At 44.0% G+C, this 18,952-nt stretch overlaps 1 protein-coding gene across 8 annotated transcripts in view; it reads left to right on the top strand.

Annotated features, from left to right (window-relative positions):
• TBXAS1 (thromboxane A synthase 1) overlaps nt 1-18,952 on the top strand; it is a 254,516-nt gene that overhangs the window by 8,368 nt on the left and 227,196 nt on the right. Inside the window, exons 1-2 of one of the 8 annotated variants that reach the window (XM_088652215.1) lie at nt 11,121-11,310; nt 12,041-12,085. The exons of 1 other annotated variant lie outside the window; for it this stretch is intronic. The gene's annotated coding sequence lies outside the window, so the exon portion shown is untranslated. Of the gene's footprint in view, nt 1-11,120; nt 11,311-11,352; nt 11,619-12,040; nt 12,086-16,621; nt 16,760-18,952 lie in introns of those variants that run through there. 6 more of the 8 variants (XM_088652213.1, XM_035128282.3, XM_088652218.1 and 3 more) reach the window with 6 other exon arrangements.

Raw genomic sequence — 18,952 nt, 5'->3', positions numbered from 1 at the left:
TAACAACCAGGCAAAAGCACCCAAGGAGGGGGCGAAGCAGAGGGAGTGTGGCCTAGTGAGAGGGGTGTGTGACTACAGTATTTGGTGGAAGTCTCACCATGTCACCAGTATGTGACACATGGTGCTCCTTTGATAGATGCTCCAGCTGAACAGCTACAAGAGGTGAGTCATGGAAGGAAAGGATAATAAAAATGATGCTATGTCAAGTCTGAGTGTTATTCCACAGGACTTCATTGGTGTCCCTTAACAAAATAAGCCCACTGAGTCCAGTAACTTTTTTGATAATAGGAGTATTCTATATGCAAACACCTGGTGCTAGCATTAAGCCTTTCCAGAACAAAGTCACTCACCAATGATACAATTGGTTTCTGTAATTTCCAGCGTCTGTCTTCTCAGTGTTGAGGTGGAAAATGGTTTGTAGCTATTTGGATAAACAGCAAGAAAAACTATAATATTCCCTTAACACATGTGTTACTTGGCCATGTATGAGCCATCAAAGCATGAATCAAGATAGCCGTCCCCTTCTGGAAGTGGACACATGAAAGAATTACTGAAATTAAAAGTTAATGGGTTGAAACAGTCATAGTATCTGCTAGGTGCTGCTGTTTGATGTTGTTCAGTATTTATGTGCTGTAAATCACTTCAGGTATTTTGTTGCTGCTGCTGCTGCTGTGGAAAAGTGGTATATAAATTAAACAATAGTGATGGCGCAGGTGCTCTTTGTTCTTGTGAAATGGTCAGTCTGATTCCATTAGGGCTTTGACTGCAGTAGTAGAAGCCCTTGCTTGTACCACAACAGCTGAAGAGGTATTGGGTGCAGGACAGAGGTCCTCAGCTGCTTCCAAAATGTTCTTAAAACTCCATTTTCACTGACGCAGCCCCAAGTAGGGATTTCAGGCTGAATGTTAGGCATTCAGTACTGAGCAATGAGAGGGTTTGTTGCTGCCAACAGCAAGGCTGCAAGTAGGTAATGAGAAAAGGATGCTTTTTTCTCAGGTAAAATGTAAAAACAAGGTATTCTAGGAGATAGGTTAATCAAATAACCATCCTCTGTGGATGTAATGTAATTCAAAGCCAAATCTTCCTGCACAACCTGTTTAATAAGTCTGGTGATCCTGTTAGTAGGGTCACATGTAATGGGGATGTAATATGTGGTATCAGAAAGTTGTCGTTGTATTTCAAAATTGTTGTTTAGTCGTTTAGCCGTGTCCGACTCTTTGTGACCCCATGGACCATAGCACGCCAGGCACTCCTGTCTTGCACTGCCTCCCGCAGTTTGGTCAAACTCATGTTCGTAGCTTCGAGAACACTGTCCAACCATCTCATCCTCTGTTATCCCCTTCTCCTTGTGCCCTCCATCTTTCCCAACATCAGGGTCTTTTCCAGGGAGTCTTCTCTTCTCATGAGGTGGCCAAAGTCTTGGAGCCTCAGCTTCAGGATCTGTCCTTCCAGTGAGCACTCAGAGCTGATTTCCTTCAGAATGGATAGGTTTGGTAATTAAAATAATAATAGCTCCTCCTTTATTGGCTGGTTTGATAACAATGGACTCATCCTGTGATAGTTTCCTTAAGGCTCTTCTCTGCGCCTGTGACATATTGTTGAAAATTCTGACTGATTGGTCCTCTACTCAAGAAATCTCCTGCAACACTGTGTTTTGGAAAGTCTGAATGGCAGGATCCAGTTAAGGTGGTATAAAATGTGACTTGGGTCAAAAATGACTCACAATATGGGGAGACTCGTTGCCAAAATAAGCTTTAAGTTTTATTAAGTGTACTGTATAATTTTATGCAGATCAATCTGTGTCTGAAAGCAGTCTGGTCTGGAAGCTGAGACAGCCTGTGGCTCCTCTCAGCGGCAGGATACCCAGTCTGAGGGATATAAAGCAAACTGTTGTAACCTATAGGTTATCCTGTATCATGTTCTGCATCAAGAAAGTTCTGATTGGTGGCACATAGTATGAAATTCTGGCCTGAAATCCCTGTTGTTCCCTTCTCTGACTGTACCTTACTAATGTGTATTAGTTAACTACAGGTGGGACTAAAGGTGGGACTCTCCTGACTATACTGCAACCTGCTGAAGTTAAGTTGCTTGCTGTTCAAAGGAGGACCCTTTTTTGGCACCCATTTTGTGGAGTTGGCTCGTTGTGGAGATCTGGCAAGCACAGGCCACGAGGTGCTCTCATAATTATAAATACCTTTCCGTCATAATTATAAATACCTTTCCGTCCCAAAGCCAGGCGAGCTTACCTGGCTGTGAGAAGATGCCCTCTTCGGCTGTGTGCCCCTGCCTCAAGCTGAAAAAGTTTCCCACCCCTAGAGTCGTCACTTGACCTCTACTGTTCCCTATCTGACTCCTGCATCACCTGAAGTCTGCACCTGAACCCATTTTGCATCCATTATGCTGCACTGACTGCGAGATTTCCTAAAGAAACAGAAGGCAGGGGGAAATGAAAACAGGGGCGCTTTAAAAAAGAAAGCAGCACCATGGCGTTCTTTCAGTGAAGGTCCTTTTGGAAAATTACAGAAGACAAGGGCAAACTTGATGGCAAGGGTTGGCAAGTCGTCCCCCTTGTTGAGATTCCACTCCTCTTGTGGGCTGGTTACGCAAAACACACTTGTTCTTTCCACCGCAGGGCCCCATTCCATTCCTGTCTTCCCAGTGCCAGCCTGGGCTCTCAGGCTCAACAGCATTATTTATTGGGAAAGCGGGGGATGGACGGACTCGCAGACCCCCAAGCCCCCTCCTCCCATCTAAAACCCCAGGCAGTGTTCGAGGATCGTAAACACATGCTAAAGTTAGCTCAATCTGATAGCCACAAAGAGGAAAAGCATTTTCCTACTCCACCCACTGCTGCAGTTAACTACTTGAGCCCTTCACCCCGCTCCTTCCCATCAGGGGAGAGCCTGGGAAAAGTGACAAGGGAGTGCTGGAATTCTGCTGAAGCAGCTAACAGATGCTGCTACTGCGAGAGAAGGGCTCCTCAGTGTTGTGGCTTAAAAAAAACACAACTCTTCTTGAAGCAGCTAAGCCCTTGATGTCTTTATTGGGGTTGCAAACTCTCTGGAGAAATTATTTCCAGAGGGATAAAAAGAACAATGAGTCCTTTAGCACCTCGAAAAGCAACACATTTTACCATGGCGTAAGGTTTTGTGGGCTAGAGTCCACTTCATCAAATGTATGCGTAACACTAGTCTATTAAAAGCATACATAATACAAAATTTGCTAGTCTTTTAGGGGGGCACAAGATTCCCCCCCATGAACAATTCTTTGCTCTTCTTATTGTCCTGATACTAAGTCAGGGATGTGGAACTTCAGGCCCGGCTGCTGAATACGGCCCTCCAGGTCTTTCTCTCTGGCCCCCAGGACTCTGCCTAGGATATACCCATTTTCAGGACATGTCCTTCACTGACCCTGCTGAACATCCTTCCAGCTTTTTGCATGGCTGGAACATGTACCCTAACCATTACTTGCTTGCCTGGAGATGCCTGTGTAGAAACCTCTGTGGCTGGAATGTAGCCAACTGTACCAAGGTCAGAGTCCCATCCATTTCTCTACTCACCTTTGCCTCTGGCTCCACCAGCACCACTAGCAGATGGGTCTGCTCCTTATTTCCATCCCAATTCATTGACATTTATGTATTTACTGTATTTATATCTCACTCTACTGCTAAGAAGTTCAAGGTGGCATACATGGTCCTCACAGCAACCTCGTCAGGTAGTTTCCAGAGCAGTAGCTGTGTTAGTTTGTTGCAGCAAAACCAACAAAAAAAATGCCACCTTAAAGACTGACAGACTTTACTATAGCATAAGCCAGGCACCCCCAAACTGCGGCCCTCCAGATGTTTTGGCCTCCAACTTCCATGATCCCTAGCTAACAGGACCAGTGGTCAGGGATGATGGGAATTGTAGTCCAAAACATCTGGAGGGTCGAAGTTTGGGGGTGCCTGGCATAAGCTGTCAGATAGATAAGGCTGATGGAAAGTGAATGTCCCAGGTCACTTACAGTGCAGCCCTATATATGGCTTCTTATACAGGAAGACCCAGCAAATACCACGGGGCGTACTCCTAGGAGAGCATTTAAAGGATTGCAGCCTCCATGACTGGAGAGTTAAAGAAGGGTCTCCCCATTCCTGTATCAAGCGGCATAGTATCTCAGCGGTTTCCGCAGGTCACGATATATCTCAAACCAATAAAGAACCTACTGTTTTGCTACCCTGGGGTTTCAATGTGTGGGATAACCAGCCTCATATAACCAACACACATAAGTCTAATTAATGCATGAAGGGGTTAATACCATAGAGTAAGCTGCCCTGCCAGGCTTAGCTATGCCCACTTCCCCTCACCTTGGGAGGCAATCAAGTCTTTGTTCTCCTCCAGTCTACCTAAGAAGCACAGCATGTAATGAGGTTTGAGCTGGTTAGGCCAGCTCAACTGCAGGCCACTCTTGAGTTCCTAGACCTATACCAATAATTTAGGAACTTTCACCACTTTGTAAGTAAGCTACATTTTACTGCCTGTGTTAACTTTTCTGAATCACATGAATCTGACATTTGAAGAGTTTGTAAGTACTGCAATCCATTTTTAACTTACCAAATGTGTGGTCTTTTCCTATACTGGGTGCAGAGGGAAACTTTGGAAAGAAACCCTTTTAAGGCGAACATTTTGAAATTCACTTTAAAGGGCACATTTTAAGGTTTTACAGCCTGTATTTCCACACTTTACTTTGCTGCGTATTTTCTGAATCTCTGCTGGGGTTCTTTCACACCAAAGTGTACTTGCCCCAGATTTGGATCTTGGTATCCAAGATTTCTTCTGTTTATATATTTGTTTGCACCAACATTAGGCATCTTCCAAAAATGTAGCTATAGTCCTGTTAAAGATATTCCTTTCTAACCTTCTCCAGATCAATTTCTGATGGCTTTCTGCACATGAGGTTCAGAGACGGAAAATTCAATAACCAATTTATTATCATCAGATTAAATGTGTTACATTTATTCTGGCATAGAAATTAACTTGATCACATAGATAGGGACACATTTCAGCTCACAATAACAAGCAGTGACCAACTGTCAAGAGATCGGGGCCTGCGGATCTAATACAAAGATCCTTGCAGGGCTCTGTGAGCAGGGCTCTGAGAGCGAAAGACAGTGGTGAGCAGACCCCATAGTAGAATCTGGGTCAGTGTAGGCAAGGTGGGGCCCCATAAGGCAGGTGCCGGTTGCTGCAACATACTTTCTTCCTATATTTCCTTTTAAATTTTTTAGTTATGTCATGGCTGGCCAGCCACATATATGGTTACAGATGCTTGTTTTATTATTTTTTACTTTTTAGAATATATTATCTTTTTTTCTGCTATGAAATGCTGCCTATTCTAAGTACTGTATAATGTGGGTTCAGCTGCCTGAAGCTAAACACATCATCTTTTAGCAACACAGTCCCAATGGCACTATGATAGAATCATTTGTATAGTTGGAAGGGACCCTGAGGATCAGCCTGTCCCTTTTGGAGTCTATGGTGTGTTAGGGGACGGGTACTCTCTGGTGAGGGGACACAGCATGCTCCTTCTGGGGGAGTGTGTCCACCTATAGTCCCCACTCTCCTCTCAGTTCTTACCTGTGGCTTCTAGAAACTCTCAGCCAGCGTGGTGTAGTGGTTAAGAGTGGTAGACTCGTAATCTGGGGAACCGGGTTCGCGTCTCCGCTCCTCCACATGTAGCTGCTGGGTGACCTTGGGCTAGTCACGCTTCTCTGAAGTCTCTCAGCCCCACTCACCTCTCAGAGTGCCTGTTGTGGGGGAGGAAGGGAAAGGAGAAAGTTAGCCGCTTTGAGACTCCTTTGGGTAGTGATAAAGTGGGATATCAAATCCAAACTCTTCTTCTCTTCTTCTTCAGCGTGTGACAGCAGCCACACCCTGGGAAATGGCTTTGACTGGCAGGTGAGGGTGGTCGGGTTTCAAACCCTCAGTGAGTTAGGGACTCCCCCCTGCATGCAAAGACAGACTCCGGCAGATTGAGTAGACGTGACCAAAAAGTTTCTCCTCCTAAAAAGTTGTTGTCATTTTAGTGCACGTTTCCCTGCATCTGCATGTTTGTTTATGTGATTTTGCCTAATAGACATTTAGTTGCAAGTAATTTTCCCCAATACAATGCATTTCCCCCATGTTGTTTTCACAAGTATTTGCATTTTTGTGCATACTGCCCCCTAATATATGCCTAATTTGTGTACATTCTTTGGTTGGAGAAGTTCATTTCAAAATGTGGAGGTGTGAATTTTGAAGGCGTTCACATTCTAATGCCAATCAAACAATTTCTCACCCATACACCCTACAAAACCGCCTTCTTATTTGGTCAACCTCGCAAGAACTTTTCCTCCTTCAATATGGGCACACATAGCCCTCCCCAAAAATGTAGACCAGGACAGTCATTCTTAATTTGCTGGAAACATTCACAAAAAAGCCTTATTTGAGTAGCTTTCCTATTAATATTTCCCCTCTACGCCCCTGTTCTTTGGTTAGGGTTAAATAACATCTGCTGTCTGCACATAATCAAGATGAAAAGCTTTCATCACAATGTAAAAATATAAACCAATTCCAGTGTGTTATTTCAGCCAGTCACTTGGAATTTGCACACTCTCCCAACTCCCAGCCTTTGCATTTAAAGGCATCAACCCCTTATTAGTATTACTGCAAAGCCTATTAACATTCTTCATTGGAAAATAAAGATCAGCGAGATCTTGTGTTGCACTATACTTTCTCTCTCTCTCTCATCTTGTTGCTAATCTTTGCTAACATTTCAGTTTCTCCATAAATCTGTGCAGAAGACATTCAGTCCAGGCATGTCAAAGAAGTTGTTCAACAAATAGTCGGAAGGATAGTTTAATATATACAGTGCTTTTTTCCTGGGGGTACACAGGGATATGCATGCCCCTAAACATTTTGTTAATCTTTGTACTCCCCCCCCCCATTTACTGTATTTATTTCCCCCAATTTGAACTATAAAATGGTGATGTTCTTGAGACAAAATGAGAGTACCCATAAACATTTGGGGGGGGGGTGAAGCACTGAATATATACAATCACTCCCTGTGCTGAGTTGTTTATAAAACGGTATCCTTTTCCTTTCACCAGAAGGGCACCCGTAAGTAAGCTGCAGTTCAAGAGATATTAGGTGGGTGGTTCTCTTTCCTCGCCCCCCCCCCATCCTCCGTCCCACTAGGATGTTAGAGTGCAACATACCGGTAATTTACATTTGAGAAATAAATATTTAAATAGGAATACAACAGAAATTGAAACAAAGAATCTCTCTTTCACACGCTCATGAATCAATTGGTCTTCTGTGGTCCTATGCGTGCAGATGTCGCCTCAGTTCAAATCCTTTAATATTTTATTCCATTCCATGAGAAAACCTGCGGACGCTGGTTTTTTAATACCCCATAAAAAAAACTATAAACAATGCCATCACTTATTGTCTACTCAGCAGCTGGGGGTAATGTCAGGATTTGTAGAGTATATGGGGTGAGTTACAGGCTTTTTCTTAGCTGTTATTCCAGTAATCTGCTAAAATTTTGCAGGAGTTCATTTTGCAGGCACTTCCTGTTGGTTGTTTCATAGCTTATGTTTAAGGTTCCCCGCCTCGCCACCCGCATGAACCAATATGATTTCCGATTTCCCAAATAAAAATGAATAAAAGGAACAGCTAAATCAATATGCAAGGATGGTTAGCTGCGTTTTGCCCTCAGATGCATGGACTATTATGAAGCAAATGAGAGGCACTAGTGCAATTTTCCATTTCCATTTCAAAAGCCCTCATTCACCTTAACCAGGCCATAACATAGGGCAAGACCTTAATTGAAAGTGGTCGAGATCAGAATGGGTAAAACACAAAACAGCTGCTTTTATTTATTCATTTAATTTTAAAGTGGGGAGAGGGGAGGGAAGAGAAAAGCACTATGATTTCCACTGTTAGGGAGTTCATCATGGTACTAAGATTCATGGTAGGGCAACAATACACATTTGTGGAACAGGAAACAAGCTGCAGCGGATTCAATTGTTTGCATAAAGGGGTTCCCACCCAAAAGTCATGGAGACAAAGTATGAATGTCAAAATAATCATTAATGTGTGCTCTTGTATGATGCGCAGCAGGCAGCTGGGTTGGGAAGCCATGTTAATTTCACTCTGGGGCACTGTGGAAATTAAAATGGTGTAGAATCTTAAAAGGCGAACAAACTGATTATGCCGTAAGCTTTTTTTGGACTCGAGGTCACTAAGTGAGATCTTAGTTGGCAGCTGTATAAAAGAGAAAATGGTAAGGTAGGAGTTGAATGGCAATGAGATGTGAGCATTACAGTCAGTGATAACTGGAGCTTAAATATATATGCACTCTGTGTGGGGCTGTCTTTGAAGGTGACTCGGAAACTACAACTAATACAGAATGTGACAGCTAGACTGGAGCAGCCACCGAGACCATATAACACCAGTTCTCCTGAAAGACCTACATTGGCTCCCGGTATGTTTCTGAGCACAATTCAAAGTGCTGGTGCTGACCTTAAAAGCCCTAAATGGCCTCGGCCCAGTATACTTGAAGGAGCGTCTCCACCTCCATCGTTCAGCCCAGACACTGAGGTCCAGCTCCGAGGGCCTTCTGGCAGTTCCATCATGCGAGAAGTGAGGTTACAGAGAACCAGGGAGAGGGCCTTCTTGGTAGTGGCACCCTCCCTGTGGAACACCCTCCCATCAGATGTCAAGGAGATGAGCAATTCTATAACCTTTAGGAGGAATCTGAAGGCAGCCCTGTATAGGGAAGCTTTTTAAGGTTTAAGGTTTTTACTATGTTTTTATATTATGATGGAAGCTGCCCAGAGTGGCTGGGGCAACCCAGTCAGATGGGTGGGGTACAAATAATAAGCGCCCCTTTCATCTTTTACAGTAGTAAATCACTGATCAAAGCTGAGATGACTGTAGTAACACCATTGGTGGGGGCAGGGGACCTTTAAATACAATCATAGGTAGCACTGACATTCTGCCATCAATAGGCTGGTTAGCCTTCAGGCTTACAATCTATAACAGGGGTCAGCAACCTTTTTCAGCCGTGGGCCAGTCCACCATCCCTTAGAGCAGGCATCCCCAAACTGCGACCCTCCAGATGTTTTGGCTTACAACTCCCATGATCCCTAGCTAACAGGACCAGTGGTCAGGGATGATGCGAATTGTAGTCCAAAACATCTGGAGGGCCGAAGTTTGGGGATGCCTGCCTTAGAGCATGTGGTGGGTCGGACTATATTTTGGAGGGGAAAAAATGACCGAATTCCTATGCCTCACAAATAACCAGAGATGCATTTTAAATAAAAGCACACATCATTCTACTCATGTAAAAACACCAGACAGGCCCCACAAATAACCCAGAGATGCATTTTAAATAAAAGGACACATTATAATCATGTAAAAACATGCTGATTCCTGAACCATCCATGGGCCGGATTGAGAAGGCGATTGGGCTGCATCCGGCCCACGGGCCTTAGGTTGCCTACCCCCGATCTATAAAGACAGGACACACACACATACACACACAGAAAATGGATGGGGAGGGAGGAGAAAACAAGCAAACAGGTATATATTAACATAAAACATTTTTTTAACTTATGCCAACCAACCTTTATGGGAAGCCTGACAGCCAAGACAATATTAGTAAAAAGGCTTGAACAATGCATATGTGAAGAGGCTCAAATCCTGATTAATCAATATATTGTGTACTGTGCAGCAGCAGCATTGTGACTCTGGAGGTCCATTTAGAGTGTTATTCTTATTGATGCTACTTCAGGAGAAATTTAACATTGTGGCTGCAGAGCCAGCTTTCCAGCACATTCTGGGAACTGCCTGAGGATGCCATGTGCTGCTTTGCTAAATATCTAGTAGGCCTTGAGAACAGCTTTGCATAGTAACTCATTATTCACCTGCGTCCATATAAAGGAGCAATATATTAATCACAAAAATCAGATTAAAGAGAGAGGGAGGGGCATTAACCACCAGTATTAAATAACTGGAAGATGAAATATCTAATTATGCAGTTATGTCTAAATTGACTGATTATACTAGCACAGAAGACGGGAGACAAAACCAAACTTGATTCCTATTTGGATGGAAACCTTACCTTAAGTATTGGCAGAATAAGGTGCCAGGCTCTAATGACAAGCAGAGCAACCCTGTGTTGGGGGGCGGGGAGTGGTATGCCCACTGCCTTGTGTTGGCCAGGCAGGAGGCGAGGGGCCAACACCTGGCACGAGGGAGGAAGGCACAGTATACAGAGTTGGACCTTTGATCCACCAAGCTCTGCATTGCTTACACTGACTGGCAGCATCACTCATTGTTTTTTCCCCGGACAGGGTCTTTCAGGGTCTCTCATCTACCTGGAGATGCTGGGGATTGAACCCGGGACCTTTTGCAGGCAAAGTGTGGGCTCTGAGCTACAGTTCTTGTCTTTCTCCGTTTTCTAAAATGCCTGCCAATGCCGGGAATTAAACAGCTAGGTCCAAAAGAGTGTAGTTGAGAGGTCTAGCAGATCTGGGGGTGAGGATCTGCTCACAACTTATTTTTATTCTTATATTAGCTCACTGGGTGACTGTGGGCCATCCACTGTTTCTCAACCTGGCCTACATCACAGGGTTGTTGTGAGGGTTAAATAAGGGAAGAGAAGAACCACCTCAGCCGCCTTGAGCTGAGGAAGGAAATGATATAAATGGGTAAACTAAAATAGTTAAAGTTAGTTTCATAACAATAAAACACAAATTAAAAATGAATATATATATATATTTTAAATGTAGAAAGGTCCTGAAAGTGAATTGCACCATCACCAAAGCCGAGTACTGTATAGCAAAGATACGCAAGTCTTTATAAAATGCCAAAACAATGGAGATATCTTTTCTTACTGTAAAAGAACACGTGAAACAGACCGACAATCTCCCTTATTCATGCAAGGATGGATTTTTGCATTTACATTTCTCCCCACCCACCCGCCTAGCAAAAGTCCTAGGCACAGCGTAGAAAATATTAGAACTGCAGCTCCCACAATCCATTGTGCCCTGTGGTGGCGGAAGAACAGAATGCTGGGAATAGTAGTTCCAGCGTTTCCTTGCTCCTGGCTTCTTCAAGTTTGGATTTCGAAACACCTGTACCTCATCTGGGGAAGTCCACCCCCCCAAAAATAAATACCAGCTCATAGCCTTCGCCCCGCCTTCAAAGCATGCAACTAATGCATTTCCTACTTGAGAGACAGCCAGCCAGAAGAAACTTGTGGGCCAAACATGTTTCAACTGTAAAGGTAAGGAGCTTTTAGCGTTTCTGTTGAATGAATCATGCATTGGGGAGAGAGGCTGCTGCCTTAGAACCTGCGTTCATTCAATTGTTTATAAAGCTAATGATATTTTAAAGGAGCGGGGCGGTTGAATGCCTGTTTTCTTATGTAAACACGTGGAAGAGGTTCTCTAGAGATTCAGCATTCCTAGGACCTGGGGGAGTGATCTCTGTTCTCCCCGCAATTTCGAAATGAATCAAGAAACCTCATTTGCGGTTGCAGCCTTTTTGACCCCGAGAGAATGAATGAAGCTGACTTCTGGCTGCAGTTGCACGGTATAGTTTTCGTTATGCCTCTAAAATTGCTTTTGCTCCCCTTGCGGTTGATTTGCTGGGCTTCCAAATGAGGAAACTGACGACACGTGTGTGGTACCTGTGTTCCTTCTTAGCTGGTTGTTGTATATTACTGTCGTTTTAAGAGCAGAATGATGGGAGATATTTGGAAAAGGGGCTGAGAAAGGTGCTGTGCCCTTTTCTGTTCCACGGGGTTTAATGTGACCTTGTGCACGCACACCCTGGTTTGTTTTTGGGAGGAGGGGGGTTTCTCAAGTTAATTATGGGGGCAGTGAGGAGCAGTGATAAATCTTTTTTCCAGTCAACCTTCTGAGGGTGGGGTGGGGGCACATGCCAGTGGGGAGCAGGGTCGAAGGCAAAAGTAGGTAGGGTAATAAATTTTAATTTTTGTCTTGGTATTGTAGGCTAGTTTCTGCATGTTTGCACATATCTCTCTGTCCTGCATCCAGGTAAGCAAAAAGCGCTATTAGTTTGTGGCAACATTCCAGCCAGGCAAAAATACTTGAGCTGGGCTTGTGAGGGGTGTGGTCTGGGGGGAGGCTGTGGGCCTGAAAGAGCAGCTTGAGGGGCAGCCTTTGAGGGTTGAACCAGGACCTCAATACCTGGGTCCAAGTCTTCACTCATCCATGCAACCTTGGAAGAAGGGCAACTTCAGGTCATTTGCTGTCTCTCAGACAAGATGACAGCACAATTTTTATGAAATTGCGTCAGGCAAAAATATCTATTTTTTTAATTAATGCTCTTGTTTTCTGGAGGAGTGGTGTTGGCACGAGGGTGGGCTCCTGCCAAGCAGCGCTCAACTTTTCTCAGGTCATCTTTGGTGCTGCAGTGGCTTCCGTACCGGGGCGATAGCAAGAGAATGGCAGCTCACAGGGGTGAGCTGGTGGTTATGAGGTTAAAGCTCTGCTTTCAGGGAAGCTAAAACTGGAAGTTCAGAAGGTCTGCTTCTGGCCTTCAGTTCCTCCTCTGCTTGCATCTCATGTTGCCTTTCAGGGGAAAGCAGTCCCCCCCCCCCCAGGAAGACTGTAAATGTGGCCAGGCCAGCCTCCGCTTGCCGGAATGGAAGAGTCTTTGTTCACTTGTAGACTAGGTCATGCTTTGCATCTCTAGGCAGAGCTAGGAAAGATCCCTATCTGAAACCTTGGAGACCCATGGCCAATCAGTGTAAACAATACTGAGCTTTGGCAGCTCTCTGTTACCTGCATGGGCTGATGGTAGACTATGACGTGTCATGGATCTCAACTCCTAAGCACTTCCTACAGGATCAAAAAAATTAGCTGTCTGCACTATATATAAGGGTCTGGTGACTTCTGTTTCAGGGTATCTGGAGAAGTGTGCATGCACAAGAAAGCTCATATCAGTAACAAACTTAGTTGGTCTCTGAGGTTGCTACTGGAAGGATTTTTTTTTTTTTTTTTTTTTGCACAGGCCTGTCCGAGACTTGCTGATCATTTGGGTTTGTGTCACAGGTATGTTTCCAAACCAAACACACAAATGAAAGGAAGCCAACAGAGCCATTTATCAGTTCAGTATTGCCTAGATTTGACTGGCAGCCTCTTTTCAGGATTTCTGGCAGGAGCATTTGTTAGCAAATTCACTTCAATGATGCACTGAATTCACATTGCTTTAGAGCAGGGTTCCCCAAGCTTAGAGGGTCTGCAGCTGGTTTTGGACCACAACTCCCATCATCCCTAACTAGCAGGACCAGTGGTCAGGGGTGATGAGAACTGTAGTCCAAAACCAGATGGGGAACCCTGTTTTAGAGCATTTTTCCTAGCATAATGGCCTCCACATGTTTTGGACTAGGAATCCCATCAGTCTCAAGCAACATGGCTGTGCTGGCTGAGGCTGATGGGAATTGAAGTTCTAAACATCTGGCAGGTGCTAGGTTGGGGAAGGCTGTTTCGCAGTAAGGCTGACACTGGCCAGTTGACCTACAGGACACAAGTGCCGAGTTAATACATAAATGAGGAAAAGTACCAGCTGCAGCAACATAGCAAGCATTTGTCTTAAGGTTAGAGAGCGAGACACGTTTTTAACCGATATTTAACACAATATTAACCGAGAATAATGGTTACTTCTGCTTGTTTGGCGGAAAGCAATCTATGAAACCACTTTTGCTTGTTTGGCGGAAAGCAATCTATGAAACCAAAGCAGCAATGCTTAAAAGAATTGTTGTGTTGCTTACGTTAAAAAAATGTGTCTAATAGATTTGACTGCTCTGATAACTTAATTGTTTTGGTATTAAAACGCCAGAGGGTCGTAAAATAATATTTGTGTGAGAAGTTGGCAAAACCGGCCTAAAATGCCTCAGATATCCTAAAGTATTAGTGCTAAGGTGGCAGCAGCAGTAGCATAATAAAAATAAAAATAATAAAACCAACACACACACACCCCCATGCAGGAATTACAGCTAAATAATATGGGAAACACATTCGCATTTTCAAACGTAAACATATGCTAGTTTGATCCATGTGCAAAAAAAGAATGAACAGAAAAGAAAAAGGCATACATTGGATGCTAGGCCATTTCTTTGCTGAAAGAAGTCCTGTTAAATACAGTGAGCCCACAACTTAGTCACTTTACATACACAAATGCAATCTTAGGATGGTGGGGGAATAAATAAGTAAATGGCGAGCAATAGCTACCTGTTGCTCCCTGCTTTCCATTTATTTATCCCCCACCCCCTATTTATACACAACCTACCTGTGCACGCAGGATCTGACAAGGAAGCATGAGGGCTCTGGGACGCTCAGGGGGTTCCTGACTTTTCATGATTTTGCTTTTGCATGCAGACCCCCCGGAACTGAACTTTCACGTAAGTGGCGGACCCAGCTGTAATGGCAACTGCCGTGAAGTCAAAGTGCCCTTTGGTGGCTGAAGAGAACTCCGGCACGCTGCATAATGATTAAGGAGCCGTGCCATAGTGCTCCCCTGCAGTGTGGTTTCATGCGGAAATCTGCTTATTAAAGTTATTCTGCATATACCAGAGCAGGGTTTCACCAGGCTTTTTGGAGTGGTGTGCACATTTGCATCATACGGTAACTCTCTTTCTAAGAGGGCTAGAGACTGACTTCTCTTTTTTTTTTAGGAAAGCTTAGAGGCTGCTTCACCAATGAAGGCCTTCATAGGTCCCCTGTGCCGGCAGTTAGAATTCTGGACACTATCATTTCAGACTGCAAGTGAATAGGGTGTGATATTTCCTGGATCCATTTCCTGCATGTGATAAAACTAGCACTTCAGGGAGACTGGCATGATAAACCTCTCTCCTAGAGTACCAAGACAGAAATATATATGAGAAAATTAAAGAATAGGACCCAAACTAGGGTGGTTAGAATTACACTCTAGACACGGTGTGTAAAGTGTAGCTTTCTGAGTCTTCAAAGGTCACCATTTCCATGATACCTCGATGTGTTCAGACTTGGTGCTCCAAGTTTTATGGTGGCAGTAAACCTGCTGATTCACTTTGTCCTCGCTGCCACACCTTTAAATGGACAAAGGCGAACCTACCCTAAGCTCTGTGCGTCAGATGCTGATCCCAGTGGCATTTTTTAAAGTGGAGTTTGCATGGTTTTTGGATGCAACTGGGGACAATGACATTTACCGTATACCTGTGAAATAAATGCAGGGTTTGTTCTTTTAAGTCAGTACCCTGGGTAGTATCTTCTGCACCTGGTGACCAGGTACTGTAATGTATTCTTCATTCATGTATGTATTCATTCCCTTATTAAAATGGAACATATGAGGGACAGACCCTGATTACCAGCCGTAGCTTGTCCACACTTGCTCTTTTGTTGACTGCAGGGGATTCTCATTGTATACACTTAACGACAGCTCTGTGGCCCTGATCATACCCCTCGAGGTGTGGTGGAAACAGTAAATGTTTTATGAGCGAAGAACTACATTGCAATTTAATATTTGAAACATAAAGAGTGCAGCAGCTAGAGTGATGGGACCTAACTACTTGTTACATTAATTGTGCAGCCTGCGGGAGTTAAATGTTTTAATCTGAGCTGTAGGGGGGTGGATTTTCGCTGTGACTACAGTGAAGCAAGGGTTTAACTCCTCCTTTTCTAGGGAGGGAACATGTGGAGAGGGGAAGGTCTGGGCACCCTCTCTCTTGTCTTTCTCCTGCCCACTCCCCAAAATACCCCTGGAGCCAGGGGCTTGAAACCTCTCCCCCCCCCAACCCTCACACAGAACTCAAACAACCCAGCCTCAATCTGATTTATTTATTCAAGGCACCCCCAAAATGGCACCTGGAATTCCCCACCACCACCACCATTTACAGTAGCTGGTACTGGCAGGGGAGGCCCCGGCTTGTCTCCATGTCACATGTATGATGTCATATGTATGATGTCATATGTGTGTAACTCCCCCCCCCCCCGGGCAATCTGTGGCACAAGCTGGTGCCTCAGCGCCCAGCTCAGTTAACGCCCTGCATTGGAGCCTGGCTGAAGAGAAACTTCTCCCTATTTTGTGTCATTAAGTGAGGTGGTCTATATTTTGTTGGATGAAAAAAAAAATTCAAACAGCAATTTTGAATAACAAAAAGTTGGTGGGCGCTCTCTCTGCAAACATGCTTTTTCATTTTGTCTTGTTGAAGCCTTTGTTGTCCAGATCCGCTTTGACTGACAGTTTGGGGTGCATGCTGGAGAGTTGGCTTTTGCAACCCTGCCTTGAACTTTAGGGCATTTTACTGTAAAATGAATAGTTTAAAGTAAACATTTGTCCATGGATCCATGCTGGTAGCATGGGAAGAAGACAACACAGAACTTCTGGCTTTCGGTTGATTGTATAGAAATAGATCATTATAATGCAAACAGTTTTGACATTCACTAGCGCACTGCTGTCTGTTTGCCAGGATTGTTATTTCCAGCAACACAAAAACAATATCTTACTTCTCCCTCTGCCCCGCTCTTTCTCCTTTGAGCCCTTTCCTTCCGCCTTTTAAACAGGCTGATAAGACTACATTCCTCTGGTGGAAAGGAAAATGTAAGACCTCTGTATGTTGGAAGGGGAGAAGCTGATATACGTCGTTCATGTATTGTAAATGCATATGCTAGGAAAGTGAGGCGGAGTTTATGGCAACATCTTCTCTCCCAGAGCTGCTATAGTTAAAGGTGCGTTGGTGTTTTAGCTCCATTATAAACCTGTGTTCTCCAAGGTTTACAATCCTCTTTAAGTGTCGGCGTGCTAGTCTTGATTTGTAATATGTTACGGGGGTTGGGTGGGCAATTCACATGCAGGCTTATTCCAATGGATGTCGAGGCAAAGGAGGAGAGTTGGTGCCAGTGTTGCTTTTACAACGCGGCAGCCAACAGTGTAATCTCAGTGCACACCTATTTTTTCAACAGATTTAATTGGAGTTATGGAGTTTATCTAAGGGAGCCCATTGATGCAGCCATTCCTATTTACCTTCAGTCCCCTTGTTCAAACTCTTTTGAGCCCAGCACATGAAGGGGGTGCTGAATGGCTGTGTTCGGTGGGAAGCTTGTTTGCTTGAAATAAGTAAACAACTTTATTATTTTCTTGCATGCAAACAGATCTCCTTGTGGATATGGGGGAGTACAGTCTCAGTATGAGGATTTTACATCCTCAGAAATATCTCGACCAACAATGGTGTGTGGTGACATTTTACATAGGGGAACAGTTAAGGCCAGAGGTGCCAGCTTGTGAAGGCAATTGGGGAGGGAGGCACGATGCTCATGTGCAGGATGTCATGCACACGAGCATCACATCACCCTCCCTAAGCTGGGCAGAAGCTTCCCAAGCTTTGGGAAGGAGGTGCCAGGGGAACATTTAAGGTATACTAGTCTAGTCCCCCTATTTCACGGACCGCTTACGACTGTCTGCCAACGAGGCTTTAGTCATGGCTACCCGTGAATGTATGATTATTTCTTAATAATAATTTTATTATTTATACCTCTCCCATCCGGCTGGGTTTCCCCAGCCACACATCCGTATCTTACTGCCGTTCCTCCAAGGCATGCATTGAGCTGCCTTAGGGCCAAACTAGAAAACCCCTGGCTCTTTTGGCACTGGAAGAAAATCCTACATTGACACCACTGAGATTACCTCCACACCATACATTTAAAGCACTATTATACTACTTTTAACAGTCATGGATTTCCCCCAAAGAATCCTGGGATCTGTAGTTTCCCCATCATCACAAAGCTACAGTTCCCAGGATTCTTTGCAGGAAGCCATGCACTTTAAAGATGCTTTAACAGGGACCTAAGTGATTCCCCCCCCACCCCAACAAGTACTGGCTGCAGAAGAACTCACATTCACATGTCTGTTCTGTCCTCCTTATGCAAAAAGGATTATAGCATAGTTTTTGAAGACCCTGCCCCCCAAAATAGACATTTTACCCTGAGACATTTGAAGCCTTCTGTTACATTTTTAATGAAGATTTGTATTATTATTATTATTTTATTTTGTATACAACTTAATGCTGAAATAGGTTTCTAAGTGGCTTACAAAATATAAAAACCTCTTATGCAGACATTAAAATACAAAATAAAATGATCCCGAGAAAACATAAAAATATAAGCATTTATACCAAAGGTAGTGTTAACATGAATGGTTCTGGATCATAAAACGACTACATCTGCATAGTAAAAAAAAAGGAGAGAGGCTAATACATGCTAATTTATATGTATACAGTGGTGCCTCGCAAGACGAATTTAATTCGTTCCGCGAGTCAAATCATTTTGCAAAAAATTCATCTTGCAAATCGCAATTTCCCATAGGAATGCATTGAAATTTATTTTTTCCTCCATAGGAACGCATTAATGAATTTTCAATGCATTCCTATGGGAAACCGCGATTTGCAAGACGAATTTTTCACAAAACGAATTCGTCTTGCGAGTCACCATCAGATCGCAAGGCGCATTCGTCTTGCGAAAAATTAGTCTTGCAGGGCATTCGTCTTGCGAGGTACCACTGTAGAAGCAAATTTAGAAATACTTCATAGAATCATACAATTGGAAGGGACCATGTGGATCTTCTAGTCTAACCCCCTGCAATGCAGGAATATGGGGCTGCTCCATACAGGGATTGAACCCTCAACCTTGGCATTATCAGCACCACACTCTAACCAATGGAGCTATCCATCTTATTCCTACTAAACCACTCCATCTCGCCATAGTGAAGAAGACTGTGACCTGTGCTTGCTTAGTCTGGAGCCCAGATGCTGACTGTTGAGAGCTCAAGGCTCCTGCTCACCTTTCTTAGCAACCGTACATTGCTATGCAAGATCATAGGATGCTGCCATTGATCCATCTGGCTCAGTGAATGTAAAGACTGAAGGA

This window comes from Zootoca vivipara, chromosome 9 (assembly GCF_965207765.1).
Source record: "Zootoca vivipara chromosome 9, rZooViv2.hap1.1, whole genome shotgun sequence".
In the NCBI taxonomy this organism is placed as follows: domain Eukaryota; kingdom Metazoa; phylum Chordata; class Lepidosauria; order Squamata; family Lacertidae; genus Zootoca; species Zootoca vivipara.
Note: the sequence above shows the minus strand (reverse complement) of the source record. Positions and strands in the feature narration are given on the sequence as shown.